A 20,609-nucleotide genomic window follows, 5' to 3' on the forward strand; every position below is an offset into this window, starting at 1 on the left:
AGAGGGCGACGCGTATTAGCGACAGGAAGCTGAGCGGCCGACCCTCAAGCGTGCCGCTGACGGCAATCGCCATGCCTTGGGGGTCCTGGAGCACTCGGGATAGGACAAAAGGGAGAGAGCGGCGCAGCAAGATGGCAACCCCCCGCGAGCCGCGCGAGAACCTGGAGTGCCACACCCGGTCGTACCCATAGCGCGCCAGAAAGGGGTATTTCTCGCCAAGCAGGTGGGTTTCCTGAAGCAGGAGCACGTCTACCTCTGCGCGCTGGGCATATTTGAGGACGGCGGCGCGCTTGAGCTTATCCAACAGGCCGTTCACATTCCAGGATAGGATGCGCATCTGGGCCTTAGGGATTAGGTCCCCCATGACAGCAGCGGGAGCGAAACGCGCCGGGAGAGACGCGGCCCAGGGACGCCAGGGAGGCACCCTGGAATGGGTCTCACGCTGGGGAGAGCCAGCGGACGGCGGGGGCAAACGGACGACGGCGGAGTGCGTGGCAGTGTCTGCATGGAGTAGCGTGAGAACACATGTGGTGTAGTACTGCATGAACGGCTCATTGGAGAACAAACCCAAATCAAACAAAACACCCTCCCAAGAAGGAACAAGCAACGAATACCCAACCCCAACCCCCCACCCCCCACCGTACACTTCAGGAACGGAAGCATCTGTCGCCCTAACTGAACCAACATGTACAAGACACCAAGCGTGGGTGCTCGGGTACAAAGAGCGTGGTGGACCCCTCCAGAATTACGGATTACAATGTCTTGTCCTAGGTTGCTATAGGAAACTTAAGGTTGCGGAGCCCCTCGCCCCCATCACCGGGCAGAGTCGCCGCCCCCCCCTGTAGATGGAGAAAACAAAGCAAAAGTCACATAGCAGGGCTGCGGGTAAGGTCTGACAGGTCAATGGGTGCTTGGAGGGGGGTCCGAGACCCATCCGGCTGGGGCGACAGACGGCGCCGAGACCCCCCGACCACCAGAGATGATGTCCCAGACGAGGCAGAGGAGTCTCTCTTTTTGCTGTCAAATAGGCTCGCGGACCTGGTCCTGGCCCCTGGTGCACCACGACGTTGTCGGGAGTGCGTGTGCTTCTTGCGCCGTGAGCGTTGGGATCCAACCGCAACCGGGCCCGGGGGCACACTACTGGGCGACACCCCTCCGGACCGCCACACTGGTTTCTCCTCGGTGAGCCAGGCCCACGCAGCCCTGGGAGTGTCAAAGAACAGCGTCTTGCCCTGGAAAATGATGCGCAGGCGAGCCGGGAATTGGAGCTGGTATTGGAGGCCCAGGGAGCGCAGCTTTTGCTTCACTTCCGTGTAGGAGCGGCGTTGTTCTTGGACCTCTCTGGTGTAGTCCGGGAAGATCATAATGGTATGGTTATTAAAAGTCAAGGGGCCGCTCGCCCGTGCCTCTCGGAGGATAGTGTCTCTGTCCCTGAAGTTGAGGATCCGAAGAATAAAGGGGCGCGGGGGGCCCCCACTGGAGGCTTGGCCGCCAGCGACTGGTGCGCCCTCTCCACGACGAACCAGGTGGACAGGCTTGTCACCGTCATCCAGGACTTGAACCAAGCGTCCAGGAAGTCGCCAGCTCGGCCAGACTCGACCCCCTCCTGAAAGTCCACCAGGCGAAGGTTATTGCGGCAGGCGCGGTTTTCGGCATCCTCCGCCCGTCTATGCAGTTCTTTGGAGTGGGTCGTGAGCTCCCGGACCTGGTCTTGGAGCTGGCGAATGTCGTCTTCCGCCGTAGAGATCCGGGACTCCGTTTCCGTAATGCGGGCCGTGGCGTTGCGGAGGTCCTGCCGCAGGAGTGTAACATCCACCTTCACTTTCCCGACCAGCCCCTCCAAGGAGGCGCGGGAGGCATCAATGGCTTGGAGGATGGCAGCCAAGTCTCTATTCGGGGCCGGGGCCGCCCCCCCACTCGCACCCGGTGGGTCCTAACTCGCAAACTGGTCAATCCTCGTCTGGTGGGACGCCGGCGGCGGCCTGGGACCCTTTTCCTTGCCCATGGCGGCCCCCCGGGAACAGGCGCCGGGGCCGAGGCCAGGCAGGGCGGACCGTCAGATTGCCCTCACTCGTACGACAAAGCGGCCCCCCGCACCAGGCCTGGGACGGAGAAAGCGGGGAGGGGCAGGCAAGGGCTCAGAATCCAACGAGCACGCAACTTCCCCAGGGGGATCCGGACCAGGCCTCACCCACCTCGCTGCGGGCCGCACCCGCGGTGGTCACCAGTCGAGGGACAGCGCACGGGCCGTCGAATCACCGCCGCCCGCCCCAGTCCACGGGGCCGTCCCGGTCAGCGGGGTGACTCTGCATCCACCCTCGATCCCGGGCCAAGTGCAGCGTCAGGTGGGCCACTCCGCCCGGCAAGATGGTCAAGGGGAGGGCTCCTACCGGTAGTGCCTCCCAGTAAATGGTGCAGGGCGAATGCAGTCTTCAGCGGCCACCAGGCCCGTCTCAGCGCCCTCCACCGCCGATGAACCGTCTCGGCCCCGCGTCCGGCAGCCGCCCCCGGAGGCCGGCGGGGACGTCGCCGCCCCGGGGACCGGCAGGCTCTTGCTACTGTCCTGAGAGGAAACCAGGCCTTCAGTCACCCCGGGAAGCACGCTACGGGGCACTGTGTGTAGGTGCCGCCAGGTTCGGCCGCACTGCCCTGGCCGCGGTGCCGGAATGCTCACTCAGGAGCGTTTCGCTGGTCCCTCTTGAGGAGTACTGCGTAGGTCTGCTCCGCCGTATGTCAGGATGGAGGGGGAGAAACAGCAGGAGTCCCAGATGGTGCGTCGTTACCACAAGCAGGCACGGGTGGGGGCCGCGCCGGGCGGACGAGACAAGGGTTCCCCCCGTGTGCGCCCAGGGTGGGCCGGCGTAGGGCTCGGGGTCGGCTCCGAGCCACGTCCTGCAGCGGAGGTAGAGGGTGGGTGTCGACAATCGCAGCGCCGGGACCGATCTCCCGGGCAGGCCCACACAGCTCGGGCCGATCCGCCTGCCGAACAGGGCCCCCCCCGCCACCGATCGCGGGCCACCACCCCCGGCAGCTCTGGGGGCGCTCACCTGCCGTCGCCTCCCTCAGGGCACTGGAGGTCCGGTGGCGGTGCGGGCGCCGCTCCGCAGACTCTGACGACCGGCGGCCGGCCGCCACCAGTCGCGCGGCCTTCTCTCCTCGTGGCGCACCGCGGACTCTCGTAGCCCTCCGTGCCGGCCACGGAACCGTCCGGGTGCGCCCTGTCTCCCCGGTGCGACCCACGGGTCTCTCAACTCGGCTCCGGAAGCTCCGAAGCAGCCAGAAACTTCACCGAGGGTGGGGCAGCAGCTCCGCTATATGTGGGGACCGCCGGTGCACACCTAGGACATTCGTAGCGGATTCAGGGCGGATGCGAGGGGTCAGGCATCCAGGAGCCTCACATCAGTGCGGCCATCTTGGTTAGCGCCACCTAGCGCTCTGGTGTCCTCATTTCTAGGATAGCATGCGTGCAATTTGTGATAGCTCGTATGAATATGCTTTACACATAGGTCGCATCTATTCCAAAAAGCCAGAGGATTCTACAGTACCTGAAGAAAGCCGTAGACCCAGTGGGATCTTCTCAGCCAGCTGAAACATTTCGATCAGTTTAGATGGAAGGGCACTAAATAGCCTGCATCCATCACTGATGAAAACTTTGATGGTATCCCCCTGTTTTTAATCCAGTCTAGGTAACCAGTAATGCATTTTTAATAGGATTAGTAAAGACTAAAAACTTTCTTTTTTACTCTGGCACCAGGGGACCCTCTCTTCCTCATAAAATAAATAAAACCCTCCCTTCCACAAAAGGTATTGGTTGCCCACTTGAACTCATAAGAGTTCAGGTGTTGAAATATTCGAGGATGAAGCATGTCACAAATATGTGGGTGAGGGCCTTGGAATTCTCCGAGGCATGCCTGTCCCAAATTGGTGTTCTCACATATGATTAGCCCTGTTCTTCTATCGTTGTATGTGTAATAAAAATGACTAGGTCATGTGAAAAAATGCTTAGTGCACAATGAACACAAAAGTAAAATGTCCCTTCCCCTCAAGCTTATCAATACTGTGTGTAGCTGTACCCAATACCATATAAATGAGAAGAGTAGATTCTAATATCTGATATGTCAATCAGTAATAACTAAAGTTTGTTAGTATCATTTAAGTGCATAAGTATCAAAAAGAAATACAAAGAAAATAAGATAAAATATAATAAAGATAAATTAATGCTACTCTGATTAAAAAATATCTGTGACAATTGTGTGCAGCATCGTCTTTTGGAGCTTATATTCATTATCTTTTTTCATGCTGAAATCATTCCTCAGACACTGTGAACTAAATACCAAAGATCTGTAAATTAATATTTTGTAGGAATATAATGAGCTGTGTCTTTGAAGCAAATCCTCCTTCCTCACACATCAATGTAACCCTTCTAACATAGTAGAACTCCCTCTCCAGAAAGTTATATTTTCACATCTCAGGTGAAAGATGATCATGGTGGGAAAGTTTCAGAAACCATGAAAAGCCAGGTTTCCCAAACGCACAGGTTTTAGGGCAGAATGGTCTAATTCGTAAAACAAATGCCTCACGGAGCCTGAGGGAGTTGAAACATTGGAATTTTTATGCTCCGGGCTTCTACCGGCCATTAGAAGCCCGAAGCACTCCATTGTTTTCAATGGAGAGCTCAACATTCCAATGTGCTAATGTAGATTAAAAATGCGTTGTGCAGCACACATAGAAACAGCCAAAGGCCATTGGTTATTTATGTGCAGGAAGGTGTCCCTTTCTGCACATAAACAATCATTAAATAAATGATGTTCTGCAACTTCTATGTGTGCTGCATTAAGCAGCACATGTAGGAGTTACATAACACAATTTCTGATTGCTTATGTGCAGAAAGGGACACGTTCAGGAACGCAAACAATCTTCCTCTGCAATGCTGGCCCCCTTGCACTATGGTGCAAGTGTGTCTGCATGGCGCTAGGCAGCTAAATTAGCACCAGCGCAGGGGGAAAATGCATGGCTGCATTGTATCCTTGTAAATACGGTGCAGCCCTGCGTTTCAGAAGTGGCAAAGTCAGGTGTTAAGCCGAGGAGGCTAACTCCGCGCTCTGCCACTTGCTTGCAAATATGCCTCTTAGAGTCCACTGAGAATCGTTTCTGTACTGTAATTTGGCAGCAAAATTAGCTCCTTTTTCTGGGGTCCTCATTTGGTTTGTATACTGTTTTTCCATCGCCCTCACACACATTTTATTAAAACAGTTTGCAGCATGTTCAAACTTTGATTTAGCTGAGTGCCTGAAAAAGGTAACCATGAACATTCATTTTCGGTGTCTAAATCCATGCAACTAAATGACCAATTATTCTTTCTATTTGGTTAGATTTGATATGACTGAATGCAAGTAAAATCAGGTAAGCGGCTTCAATGCGAATGTGTATGGAGTTTGTGATGAAAGGCCCTTTCTACTAACACATCATGTCTTAACTCACGTTCATTCATAGAGCTTTCTATGCTTCTTTTGAATCAAGAAACCTTCCTAAACATCTCTGGTACCAGCCGGAGTCCGTAATTGCAAATAACATGTTATTCACACACAGTTTGAATTATTGTGTTTCCACAAAAGTTAATGCCATTTATTTGCTCATGTCTTCTTATTTTCTCTGCAAGCGGTTGTGGCAGTGCACAGAGGCGTTGCTGTGTTCTTCTATGGTGGAGAGTGCATTTTTTCTGCCGATTTATTTCTATTGAGGTCTGTGTGAATTTATAATTTGCCTGAATCAGTCCTACATATTCCAAACTGTCCTAGGATTTTGACTAAAAAGTCTAGCTCACTGAGGTAAATTCCTTTTCAGCATCCTAGGAGCGCAAAATGAATGGCCCTATTTTCCTCTCTTTTGGCTTTTTCTCTTAGCGGCCTCATTACAAAGGACATTTTATTCCCATGGCTGGTGACTCCAGATAGTGGTCCATGGGAGTTAAAAGATCTGTGGATTCTGTGACATCCTCCTGGAAATATCACCTGCTACAAGCAGATGGAGTCTCAGGCAGCAAAACCTTGGACAGCTATTCCTAACATTCCTAACATACAGAGCAGATGAAATCTGCAAGTTTCATGTCCGGGGTAATGTTTATAAAAGGACACTTTTGTTAGTTTTGTTACTTTTTAATTTTCTTTTAAAAAGTTCTATATTGTCAAGGTTTTAATTAATCATACAAAAAATTTACTACTACTAGTTGTGGTACTCCTTTTACAACTGTAAACATCACAAACTATTTTGCGTGTTTATCTTCTTTTACGTACCAACACTTAAATATGGCCTCGATGCAATAAGTACTGCATTGGCAGGTCTTAGATAAATAAGGGCTGTCTTATGACATTCTTATTTTACCTTAATACAGAAGATGGGTTTATTGCAGGCTGAATAAATAAATTAATAGTTTATAGAGCGCACAGCTAGTCCATGGAGTGTCCCGGTGCTATAATGGCAAGAAGGCTACCACAACTGGTCATGCTAAAATGATGAAAACAGGTGAGTTTTAAATGCTTTCCTAAAATAATTTCATGGGAAATGGTATGTAGTGAGAACGGAAATTGATTCAGTTCTCTACTAGCAGGGACTGTGATGGAGTGTCCATCTTTCCTAAACCGAGACAAGTCCAGAAGCATGACTAGCAAGGCAGAGGCCGACCAAAGAGTTCAGATCTGATGATAAAGCGCCCCCCGTACTGACCAGATACTGCAAACCACACTTATGAAAGTTCAGATGAATGAGAACAAGAGCTTTAAAAAGAATCCTCTCCTTGAGTGGACGTCAGTGCAAATCATGGACCTGATCCCTGCATGGGCGTGCCCAAAATAATGCATGGAGCTGCATTTTGTACTACTTGGAGCCTTTCAAACCATCTTTCTAGTAGGTCAAGGTATACAATATTGACATTGTCTGGCCTGGAGGTTATCAATACACGGACAACGGTCCTATGAGTTATTTTTGGAAGGTCTAGGATCTTTCTGATCGAGTGCAGCAAGGCAAAAGAGGTCCCAACCAAGGACAGAATCTGGGGTTGAAAAGAGAGTTTGTCATCTAGCCTAACCCCAAGATTCTAGGCGATGGGGGAGGGAGGTCCTTAGGCCAGCAAGTGTTTGGCCTGTGCTCTTTCATTTGTCCAAAAAGCAGAATTTCATTTTACCTGCATTATAAATGATCTCATGCAACCAGTGCAGGACATCCATCAGACAAGATCTGAAGAAAATAAATGTGTCTGTGGAAGAAGGATTGTAGGTGAGAAACATTTTGGTATCATCTGCACATGAAATGATCACCAAGCCACATGATTAGATGAGTTTACAAAAGGGAGCCTTTTATATATTAAATATGGTAGGGCTTAAGAAGGAGCCCTATGGCATGCCAAAAGCTACCCACATGCTGGATGAAGTGCATGGAGCAAGCCAGATTTCTTGTTCACGCCATTCAAGGAAGGATTTTAGCCATCACCAGGCGGGGCCTCCAAAACCCAACTCTGTCATGCGACTGTAGCAAGATGGAGTATGAAACGGTATCACATACCTATGGATCCAACAGGATCAGGACAGCACTTTTGCCTCCATCTTTGGCAGTGTTCATCATTTCTGTAACCTTCAGGAGGGCTGTCTCTGCTTTGGGCAGAACCCCAACAGAGTGCACTGAAGGAGTCTTTTGTCTTCCAAGTAGACGGGTAGCTGAATATTGACCAGTTTCTCCCCCACTCTAGAGACTGAAGGTGGCAAAGACATATGGTGAAAATTAGACATAATTGATGGATTGGCAGGTGGTTTCATTAATACAGGGACCAATTTAGCCTTTTTCCAGCACGAGGGACCACTGCTGAATTTAGCGAGTTGTCAAAAAGCTGGTGGAGGATAGGGACTGTGGTCTCTGGAGAGTTAACGAGAAAGGCTGGAGGGCATGGATCACTAGGGGACCTTGATTTAGACTGCATGAGGGTCTGATGTGATTGTGCAATGGAGATAGTCTCAAATTATTTGAGGAGCTGATAGATGTGAGCATAACCATGGGTCCACTCCCCACTAAAGGGCAGTCTTGGGTGGTCGCTGAAGAAAAAGTGTGAATTTTTCGAATGTTAGCCTCAAGGAATGTAAATAGGGTCTCGCATAATTCCCCTGATGCTGGAATTTTCGAATTTCAGACTTTCAGATTCAAATAGAGTTTGCTGATTTTAAAAATCTCACTAGTGGAGTTCTGTGCTACAGTGATTTGATGGACATAGAAGGTGCTTTGTGCAGTCTTTATTGCTTTATGATAAAGTTTAAGAGCCATTTTGTAGAGCTCCTTGTTGGCCCGACTGAAGCATAGCGGGCACTCATGCACCAGTTGATTGCAGCATTTCTTTAAAACCGAAAGCTCAGATGAAAATCATGGAGCAGAGGGACATCTTTGTTGGGCCGTCACCTTTTTAATAGGGGCTGAAGAAGTGATGGCCTCATGTAACCAAGCATTGAACAACTTAGCATCATAATCAATGGTGCGTGAAAGAATAGGTTGAGATGCGTCTAATAGTTTAGTGAGTTCAGATGAAGTTGACTTGGTTCCGTACTCTAGTTTTGACAGTATCCATTCTGGCTGACCCAGCTGAATGGTACCAGATAATGGTCAGACCAGAGGAGAGGGACTGGTGCGTCAATGGTGAGTGGAAGGTTTGAAAGAATCAAGTGATCCTTCATCATTCAACACATTCCACAGCCTGTTTACATTGTAGGGGGAGTTAAAAACCTTGGGACTTAATAATAGTTTCTGTATGCTGATTGGGGCTTGAAACTAATCCAAAGGGTGGCCATTCGTAGAAAATACGTTTTGTGGCTGATTCTTTGATTTTTCTCTCCCCATACATGTCTTTTCCTCCCTGACACTCCCCATAAGTTCTGGAAAACATTGCCTTATTAGTATGGCTAGGTATCCCCTTTCCTCTCTGCTTAATTAATGAGTTACACAACTCCTGGGAAAGTCAATAAACCAGGATATATATTCCTATTCCCAAACCACTTCTCTGTAACAATTATTACTACTGCACTATGAAATATTAATATGCCAATTCTACTATAATAACACATCTAGAGCATAGCTTTCAACACATTATACATGACCAACATTAAGCCTTTACTTGTTTTATCTTTGGGGCCTACTGCAGCTGTTGCCTGGCTAAATAATTAGCACCATATGTTCCCCATTCCTTGTCCTCTCGTACAGCTTTCCACATCCAGTTAATTTACTGAGTGGAAGGTGGTTCTCTGACTGGTGGTTCAATCATGACCTTCTCATCCTTTTTTTTTTTTTTTTTTTTAAATAGGTCTTTATTCAAATTTTCTTTTGTACAGCAAAGTGAGAAACTAAATCAGGTCAAATAGTCTTCACCGTTCTGTCCGTCTCCTCCCCCCCCACCCCTACCCACAGTAGATCCAGCCCGGATAGTATCCATAAACCTTTCACATAATATTTGACATAAATTACAAAACATAGAAAAAGAGACAGAGGTACCCATCTTGGCCATGCCCCAATTGGTTATATAGTAGTTAAATTAGTCCCCTTTCCCCATCATTAGCTCCCTTCCTCATTCCTGTTCACTGTTCGAGTGGGACCAACTCATTAGGAGAGCCCAGATAGCTATCCCTTTGGATTTCGCTCTGTGGCCTCTTCTAGAATAAACAGCTGTCTCCATTCTATGCACCGCAAGAAATCTTCCTAGCCACTGTTGGCCAGACGGAGGAATGGGATCAAGCCAATGAGTGGCCAGACATAATCTAAAGACTGTCATGGCAATAAAAAGAAAGGACTGGCTTTGATTTAAAGATACAGAATGTCCAACCCCCAGTACAATCAATTGAGGTGATAAAACAATTTCACAGCCCAGCATGGTTCCCAGAATATTACTCACATCCTGTTTCAGAGTATCTAGCACAGGGCAATCAGCGAACATATGAATAATACCCGCCGCTTGATAGTTGCACCGGGGGCATGTTGATCCTGCCACCCTACCCCATTTAGCGATTTTAGCAGGTGTGATAAAGAGGTTAAACCATGTTTTAAAACATTGGAGCTGAAGATTAGCCGCAATAAATGATGTCTGGGCCAGGTGTAATGAGTCTTCTATTTCTCCCAGTCCCGCCTGTAAGAGTCCCTGCCATCGCTCAGCGTGTTTATTCAGGTCATCCATAGTCAGCTCATTCAGCATTTTATATATCCCCCCAGTGTAGTAGAGCCCTTAATTAATCCCTCAATCAGCTTCTCCTCAGAGAAACCACAGGCGCCCCCATTTTCTTAACTAGAAAATCTCTTATTTGGAGATATTTAAAGAACTGCTGATTATCTAGCCCAAATCGATCTCTGATAGTCTCAAAGAGCACCACCTCAGTCCCATTTATAACATCGCCCACCACCCTAACTCCTTTATCATACCAATACCTCATGTAACCATCATTAAAAATATTTGTGAGACAGCTGTTCTTAAATATAGGGGTATAGGCATTAATACGACCGAGGCCAAGCTTTTTCCGGACCGCGGTCCAGACCTTAAATGCACATAATAGAGTTTTAAATGTAACTCTTTTATAATAATTCAATTCTATATGTCGGAAAAGACACCCCGAGCCACATCACCCAGTAACAACTCACAGACAGATGCGGGCGACCCACTCCACGTAGCCTCCGCCTTTTCATTAAGTAATATCCCTGCCTTATGTAGCACTGAGGCTCAGTGATAAAACTGAAGATTGGGTACTGCCACCCCCCTCTTTCTCTTGGTAATGTTAAAAATTTTAGCGCTCTCCGAGGATGGCAATTAGTCCATATAAACCTAGAGAATAAATTATTCATAGCGATAAACCAGGAGTTACAGACATTCAAAGGAATGGCCCTAAAGAAATACAAAATCATAGGTACAAAAAGCATTTTGATAGCATTACATCTCCCTACCATCGTAAGTTTAAGATTTTCTAATCTATTAAATTCAGCTTTAAATATGGAGAGCAGCGGGTTCGAGTTATTTCCTATAATCTTCGCAACGTCTGCCGTAATTTCTACGCCTAAGTAAATTGTTCTCTGCATCACTCGAGAGTTGTTCATTTGAAGACCTTTGCCAACCAGAACCTGAGCTTTAGCAGAATTCAGGCGGTAGCCGGCGAGTTTCCCAAAAATATCGGCTTCTTTTTCAATCTCCCTCAGTGCCCTCATGGGATTTGAAGTAATAATCGCAAGATCATTGGCATATGCCAGTATCTTGGTGCTCCCCCCTATGCTCTACACTCCTACAATCTGATTATTTTGTTTGATCTTCCTAACTAACGGATCTATATATAGTGCAAACACTAAGGGGGAGCACGGGCATCCCTGATGGGTCCCCTGCTGATCAAAACAGGGTCTGACATCTCTCCCATTATTGATATTCTTGCCATAGGGTCTTTGTACATTATTTCAATGGCGGTGATAAAGCCATCCCCAAACCCTCTGCTCTTTAAAGTTGCCCACAAAAATGGCCAGGAGACCCTATCAAAGGCCTTCTCCGCATCAAGCAGGATGAGCCTGATAGGGTCCCTGGTAATTCCTGCTTGATATTGTACTCCGTTCGGGTACAAATCCATGCTGGGTTGGAGAAACCAATTTCTTAATAATTGTCGTCAGTCGCTTAGCCAGAATTTTAGCATATACTTTGACGTCGCTATTTATTAAAGTGATGGGACGATAAGACCCCATCTCTCTCACCGGTTTACCTTTTTTAGGGAAAATGACAATATTAGCTGACCCCCAAGACCCAGGAGCTCCTCTCCCCACCTGAGCTTCCAAAAACACCCCCTGTATTAACTCCTGCAAAGGGGAGGTGAAGAGTTTGTAGAATTCACCGGGAATGGCATCCGTACCCACCACCTTGCCATTTACTAATGACCTAATGGCTTCCTGAATTTCTTCTACTGTTATAGGTGCTTCGATCGCATCCCTCTCTTCTGTCGTCAAACTCTTGCATAGACTCCCTGTTAAATATCTCTGCATAGCTTCCTCCTCACTAGAGATATCCTCCATATAAAGCTTCTGATAAAACCGCTGAAATGCAGCGCTTATTTCTAGAGGTTGATTGACTAACCCAAGCCCAGGATCATCTATTTCTAATATCCCCTGCTGTGTTATTTGTTCTCTGGTCCAAACCGCTAAAAGGTGGCCCACTCTCTCATTACATTCGTATATTTTGGATTGCCAAGCACAGTATTTACCTGCCGCCATATTGGCCGAGAGATCCATAATTGTAGATTTGACTAAAGTCACATTAATTTGTGCCTGCTCTACCTCTCCCTTATTTATGATAGCCTGTATTAATTGTGTTTCTGCTTGACTCAGTGCCCGGTATTGTTCTTGGAGATACCTTTTCTCTTTTGCCTGCGAGGCCCAGCCATACCTCAGTGTTTCCCCTCTTATCCCCGCTTTGAGTGTGTCCCAAATTATCCCTATCTGCGCACTGTCTTTATTCTCCTCTATGAATCTCAGAATCCACTCCATCATGTGTTGGACATAATCTTCCTCATATAGAAGTGTTCTGTTGAAGTCCAATGAGACATAGAGGGTTTTGATGCAGGGAGTGAGATCTCTAATACAAGCGGATTGTGATCCGACATCACCCAGGGGAATTTAATGATATTGGATCTCGTTAACACCTCCTGAGACACAAAAAAATAATCAAGCTTAGCATGAGTTTGATGGAGGGCAGAGAAAAATGTGTATCCCACATCTTGAGGTTCTAGTGTAGCCCACGCATCAAAAAGTCTGTGTGTATTACAAAAAATAATCAGAGCATTAAAAACTTTGGGTTTGCGACCCTGATATGACTGCACACCTAATTTCAAGTTCTCGTTGTTGAAATTTACATTAAAATTCCCACACATCATTATAGGCAGCGGCCAACCAACCAGCTCCACATTCAGCCAGTCAAATAAGGCCGGCTCATCCAACACTGATCCGTAGACAGAGCATAGTGTGAAAGAATAATTATCCAAACAGCAGTGAGTGATAACCCATCTACCATACTGGTCCGATTTTGAGCATGGGAACCTAAAACCTTTTTTGCGAGTCAGAATCGCAACCCCTCTTGTGCGGGTTCCCTGGGATGTGGCAGAAATCAATTGGTATCCATCTAATTCAGCTATCTTCTGTCTACCAACTTCGAGATGAGTCTCCTGGAGACAAACTATGTCTGCCCTTAGATATTTCATATCTTCATTAATCCTGCATTTTTTTTGAAGGATTATTCAGGCCACATATATTAACTGAGGCTATCCGCAATTTACCCAGTGCCATTTAAAGTCCACAGCAAGTCCAGACTGTTCCAATTCATACTACCTACAAATACTAAATCAACAAGTTTAGTTGGCTGGTTCCACCCACCCAACCCCCTCTTACCCCCCACCACCCCCTTCCCTTCTCGTCCCCCCTATCCTCTTTCCCTAGGCAAAAAAGGTCCATGGACCCTTGTGATGCCTCCTGCATAAAGCGTTCACCCATCGCCACTCATCTCGCTCCACCCTACAGAAGAAATAACCCCCAAGTGATAATAGATAGCAAACAAGGAGACCATAACAATTTTAACCAGATTCATCACACTACCATACCTGATTATCCCTCAGGTCCGCTCATACCTTTAGTCTCAGATATTTCCCCCAAAAAGTCTTGAGCCTGTATTTCTGAAGAGAATACTCTGGTAGTTCCCTTGCATATAATTTTGAGTCGTGCCGGGCTGAGTAAATAGGCTTCACATCCCTTCTTTTGAAATAATAAAATTAACTGGCGAAGCCTCCACCTTCGTTCTACTGTAATATGGCAGAAATCTGGTCTGACAAAGAAGGTGTGGCCTTCAGCCGTGTGTCGTGATTCTGGTCGGGCTTTATCAAACACTGCCTGCCGAAGGCGGACATTTCCGAAATAAATCAGTATAGCTCTGGGTTTTTCAGTCACACCATTCTGCCCCTACCTTTTCTTGAGCATAAGTGGAAAGCGATGTATGCGCTGCACCTCAGTATCCCAGTCCCAGTGTGAAAGTTGGGGAAAGCCGCCCTTCAGCAAGTGCAGCACAAAGCTTCGAATGTGCCCCCCTCTGCATTTTCCGGGATACCAAGAAGTATTAAATTGTTACGACGCTGGCGGCTTTCAAAATCTTCTAACTTCCACATCATGTCCGACATCTGTGTTTCGTTTGACGTAACTTGTCGGGCTGAGTTTTCTGTCTCAGCCTCTAAAGCAACCACCCGTTCTTCAAGAGCCGAAGTTCTCTCTGCGATCTCAGCACACAATTTATTTACTTTTCTAATGGCACCTTGAAGCTTCTTTGTAGCAGGGCAAGACGGCGGCTGCGTGAACGCTGCTGAAAGCCACTCATCATTGCTTCATGGCTTAAATGCGATTTAGATGATTTAAACCTTCGACTTCATAGAAGATCATCCCCCTGATCACAGACGGCGGACGGCGGGTGCACAGAAAGAAGCTGACAGGCGAAACAATCAGTTCCACTTATCTGTTGGTGCTGGCCCGAGCAGCACTGAAATCGCTGAAATCGCTTCTTCGTTGGAGCTGCGAGTCCGATCTTCACGTAGCGGGATGCCCCCCAAGCCACCGAAGCCTCCGTGGGAATGAGCGGAGGGTGGTGCATTGACTGGGAATGCCGTAGGGAGTCTCTGAGGCCCGCCTGCTTCGCGGAATACTCCGGCCGGGAGAAAGGCAGGGGACTCTACTCCCCTGGCAGGCAGCGCGGAGGCAGCCAAAATTCGAAACAAGGAACAGCGTCCCGGGGAAGAGGCGGAACCTGTCAGACAGCACAGGGTGATCCCTTGGATGTTTGCTGGACAAGGGAGATTAAAGGAAAAGACGAATAATGTGGAGAAAGTGGAGACTTCTTTCTTGAATGGAGGGACTCTGACAGCGCTGACAGAGGACAGTGGACATTGTGAGTACCAGTTTACCTGCATTGGGGGTTTATGATCCTGTGCAGGGGGGTATCGGAGCACTCGAAGTGACAACTGCTATAACAGTGAACAATCAATGCAGCGGGGAGCTAACGGCGGACAGTAATTTAATAAAAGATCCTAAATATACTGCTATTCTGGGGAAGGCTGGGGGGACCCCCGAGTGCGGAGAAAAATTATTCTCCCTAAATGAGGCTTCTGAACTATCCAATCCCAGTGAAGGGGAGACCTCAGATATGGATAATACAGGCACGGATTCAGATAGTGCCCTCTCTAATCCTAGCACCCAAAAATGCCTGCCTTCACTAATCACAAGAAGAAGGAGAACTCATAGCGGGAAAAAACGCGGAGCCGGTCAATCAGGTTCAGACAATAGTCGCTCCAGCCAGTTAAAATGGGATTACTTGACTACTCAGTTTCTTAACTGAAGATGGGGATGTGATGATGCAGATCTTGCAGAAGGCCCCAATAACCAATCTGACCACCCTCCGACGGAGGCAGAATCTTCCCCCTCGATGAGTTTGATAAATTCAACTCTCAGACAGATGCAGGGGGAAGCCAGACAAGAGCATAAGCGGGCCCACCTTGCTCCAAAGAAGCTTCAAGGTGCCATTACAAAAGTAAATGACCTCATCCTTAATGATATTTTACACACTCTTGTGTGACATTTACATGATGTGAAATAGTAAGTGTCATGAACCAAACTATGAAAGTGAATTGATCTAGTGGGTTTGCTGAACTCCAACCTCATCCACTTCTAACACTCCACCACCACCGATGCAAGATGGTGTCTGGGTGTTAAATGCCTAAAGGAGGAAGGCAAATGGGGCTGAGAGAAAGTCTTGTGTGCAGTGGGGGTCTGTCAGCACCATGTGTTCTGTCTAACTAGGCTTTACATTCAATCAAGCTTGTGAACAAGAAAGTTATCAATCATCCAAACACGACTTGACCACTAAAAACTCTCAGGTAGCATCATGCATGCTTAATGTATTCTATACCTATGAACCGCTTTTGCTCAACTCCTGTATTGCTGCTTGCATGGTACCATCCATGACTTCTGAGTAGAAAGCAAAAGTGCTAAATGAATGGAACCAGTATAGAAGCAAGAATATTTATTTCAAGCTTTCATTTCTTCTGACATACTATGATCATTATTTGGACCTTTCAGAGACTCTTTACTTTACCTATAATGTCAATTGAATCTAGTTCTTTATAGAATATGTGTGAAGGACAGAATCCGTTTTGTTCATTACTTTCTCCCAATTTCTTTTAAGTTCATAGGAGTGTATTACCAAATGTATTTGCAGCAAATGCATTCGTACCCAGCAAAGGGTCTTGTGGTCAAATCAAACAAAGTTCCACAGTTACAATGTCTCTCCAGCATACTAATGTTCAATGTATTTCGGATGAGAATCTATTTTATGATGACTGCCCTGGTTTTGTAGAGCCACACTGTTTCTTCTGTTTCCAGATTTTGGGCATTTTTATAGATGGCTCCAGAAACCAAATTCACCACCGGAGATTAAGATACACTTATGCTGATACAGGTAAGACAATACAGGTAAGCATCCATAATATCAAGTCTGATTACTTAGCAAGGCACACATGACCAAGTGTGTTTTTTAAATGGTGGCTTTCCAAAATGGCTGCCAGGATTTGGTGTTTCCAGAAGATCTCTTAAGTCTCATGATAGAACCAAAATAGCCACCAGCATCTGGTGCTCATCTCCGTCATACAGTGCAGAAATCCCCTGAGAGGACGCCAGATCAAAGCAGCACCACAATGCGTGCAGTGTGACATGATCCCCCCATTCATAATGGGTGCTATTTCATGCAACCTTTGTTCCTATTCCCTGATGTGGACTGCCCATAAGCCATAAGCAGAGAAGACTCCAATTAAGAATGGGGAGTGATTCACAGGGATACCTGAGAAAGTGGTAACAACAGGGAAGCCCTCCTGCTAATGTCAGAGACACATGAAGCAACCTATGCAGCGCTAAACCTGTCAGTAAGACAATTTTTAAGTAGAAGATAAAAAAAAAAGATCAATCGTCATTTCATTTTCCTATTGTTAAACACATTGTGACTCCATTCACTCCCCTTCTCCTCTGGGCTGCATTTTCAGGCAGATTTGTGTAAACTTGATCTTCAGAGCCCAATTCACATAATGGGGCTTGGTCTGCCATCTCTCTGAGATGGAGTGATGACAGGCACAGGAACACCCCTGGGTGATGGCTTCTCTTTTTATAATCTCCACAGTTTGTGAGCCATTTACGCTCCAATGCCATAATCAGTGTTCTCTTTGATATCCGATGTAAAATTCTGAACAAAGCCCACAACGCCTCACATTTCAGAATTTTCTTTGATACATATAATTTAATGCTATCCCTTCTTGATCTGTTTCTTGACCTTCTCACTTGTCCTGCAATTCCCTTTTCTGGGTTTTCAGAACCAACATTGTTGTGTCCATTTTGTGACCAGTAACAGACAGTTGTTTAATAGGCTAGATCACTGTTTATCATTCTTTCCTCCAATTATTGTATTTCCATTATTATGTCCTGTACGTGATTGTGCCATTCTGCATTTGAAGTTCTGGAGAAAGGGTATGAACCATTTTCATCATGTGGGTACTACAAATGTACTCCATAAGAGGTGGTACATTCCCAGCGTCTACATCACAAATTATCCAGTAGAACTGAGATTTTAATCTCAACATGTCTATTACTATTACATGAGTATTTCAGAAACCCTGCCATGGTTCCCGTGGTGGTGTTTCAGCGAGTAGGTAATGCTGACAGGGAAGGCACAACTGCTAGTTTAAACTGGATTACTTGTCCAGTTTTATTTTTATTGACATGTAAAACCCCACATGCTTTTACCGATGGCAGTAGAGACTCCATAGGAGGGAAGACCTTCAGAAAAGGGTGAAAGAACACTCTAGATAATTCACCATTTTCTGAAGGTGACACCCTAATTTGTTTTTGTCTTTTCAACATTTCTTTGCTGATATTAGGCCTTTTTTATTCAGGTTCATAGTGCTTCTTTTCTGTCTCTAAAATGGTATTGGCAGAATTGGTTTAAATGTCCTTTATGCAGATGGCACAGAAAGTGCATCAATAGCGCAGAAGGCAAATGTAATTGGTAGGTTTCAGTTATTATTCATACCACCAATGTATAACACAAAAATAGATATCTGTCAGGAACACCAGTGTGCCCTGGCCTGGGCTGCAGTGTAACGGTACTGCAGTAACACATGGCAAGATATCCTTGCAATGAAGGAAAAGTCTATTCTTATATACTCATATTACCACTAAAGTGAGGCTTTCAAAGCCCATAGAACAGGGTGCTAATATACAAAAATAGGGCACATTACATATTGGGATTAGTCTGTTCTCACAATTAACTAACATATTACAAATATTTGAATGTGTAGGTTTTCCTAGACCTTTCCCTAAACATTCCTTCATGGGATTAAAATCCATATTTCCTATCTCCACATTGGAAAAGGCAAGAATAATGCTTCAAATGTGTTTCTTATTTATTTGTAAAAATATGATTTATTGATGAAATCAGGTTTTTGATAAGTAGAAAAGTAACTTTGTAAAAATGTACTTCGTGCTGCTTGGGCCACAACTGACCTACAACCAGTTTTGCCCCTCCATAGTTTGCATACATTTCTTAGGCTAGGAGAGTTAACGACCCCAACCCAGAGGTCCATAGCTAGCCTCTGAGTCCAAGAAGCGTAGATGGGTGTTAACTGCGAACCACATAGCAGGAATTAGGGGGTAGACAGGAACAATTGACAGAACAAAGTGCAGCTTTAGAAATACCTCCTTTGACATGGAGATGCCAGGGAGGGCTACTTCTGTTCGTTTCCAGAACTCTCCCAGACAGACAAGCTAAAGTCAGAGTAGGGCGGAGGACCAGTTTTGACCCTGTCAGATGGGGACTCATTTTGGGGGGGGAGACATCCATTACAACGTGGGCATTGCATTGCAATGCATTTACATCGCGGTCATTACAACCCTAGTCGTTACAACAACTTGCCCTGGATGGCTCTCTCACCAAAGGAATAGTATGATTTACTATTCCAACACCTTCCCTACTGTACGTAGACTGGAGTTGGAATAGTAAATCATACTATTCCTAAGTCCAGCGCCCTCCAGGGAAAGTCGTTGTAACGACTTGCGTTGTAATGAACGCGATGTAAAATACCGCCATGTGAATGTATGCGATGTAATGTCATACATTCATTTTGGGGGACTATAACTGATTTTTCCTCGTCAGCCATTTTCGAGAGCAAGTGAGGAAAGAAACACACCAAATGGAAAGATAGAGGGAGTGATATACAGAGAAACCGTCACAAAGAGCGAAAGCAGGAAATTGCAAGTGTCAGATAATGGGGCAGGGAGTGTCTGGTAGTGGATTAAAGAGACATACGGTGGATCAATGACAATGCAGTTTTGATGTTTGGCACATTGAAATTCTATTGCACCAGCCGCGGGCTTCTCATCAGAGCCCTGGGCACTGGCACTCATTGTTTTATGAGTTCAGCACTGGTGAAATCTCTTTTGGTTCAAAAGAGGACAGGAGAGTGGCAGGTTTGCTGAAAGTGTGATGTTCAGCATAAACATACATCTCAGCTTTGGTGTTTATTTGTATTTGATTTCTGTAATTTATTTTAGCTTAATTTAAACTAAATTGAATTCAAGCTAATTTTCTGGTTTCTAATTCTTCTCCTGCGCCCTACTAATAAGAAATATAAAGTAATTGTTATATTAATTAAATTATTTGAAATTAAACTAAATGAAATAATCCTTACCCTAGTGCTAACCTGAACAAATGTAAAAAATATAATTACATTGAATTATACTAAAGGCAAAATCACAAGGCTCCCTTCTGTTTACCCTGATGCTAATTCCAACACTCACTAATATTTATTGTTTTCGTTTATTTAATTAAATTAAATTAAATTCAATTACATAAAATAGATTTTTTTAAACAGAGAAATCCAATAATAATCCTGGCCCAATCTCTGACCTTAACACTTATTCCCAAGCAATGCTACATGTTTTTCTAAATGTTATATCATTTATTCCAAATGTGTTTTGTGCATTAATTTAGTACATGTTAAAATATTTACTAAAAATTGTACACTTGCTCTACTTCTAATGCTAACCCCAACAAAATCCCTAACCGGTGGTACGTTTTTTATTGTATTAATTTTAATTTTAAATACATTCAATGTAATTATTTTTAAATAAAATAAATTAAAGTACATTATCAATTTACTTTATCATGTTACCCATTGAATTATGAGGTCCCCCTAAGAGGAAGCTTCATTAAAGCACTGGTATTGTTGGCAAAGCACACATCCTGTAATTGCTCTTAGCGCTAGCGTCCACACCTTCACATGGTAGACCCTGCACTGGGTAGCAGAGAGTGGCACCATGCCAGAAATACAGCATTACTGAAACCCAGTGGGTTTTTAAGGCGTCATGCTTACGACTGAGCAGTTATGCTGTGGGTGGTGGGAATCTCAGAGGCCCCCTCATCCTACTTTGAGCATGGGACTGGTGATTTTAGTATTACAGCACAACTTTGCAACTTTGATGTTGGAAACCGACAT

Source organism: Triturus cristatus, chromosome 9 (assembly GCF_964204655.1).
Source record: "Triturus cristatus chromosome 9, aTriCri1.1, whole genome shotgun sequence".
Taxonomy (NCBI): Eukaryota; Metazoa; Chordata; class Amphibia; order Caudata; family Salamandridae; genus Triturus; species Triturus cristatus.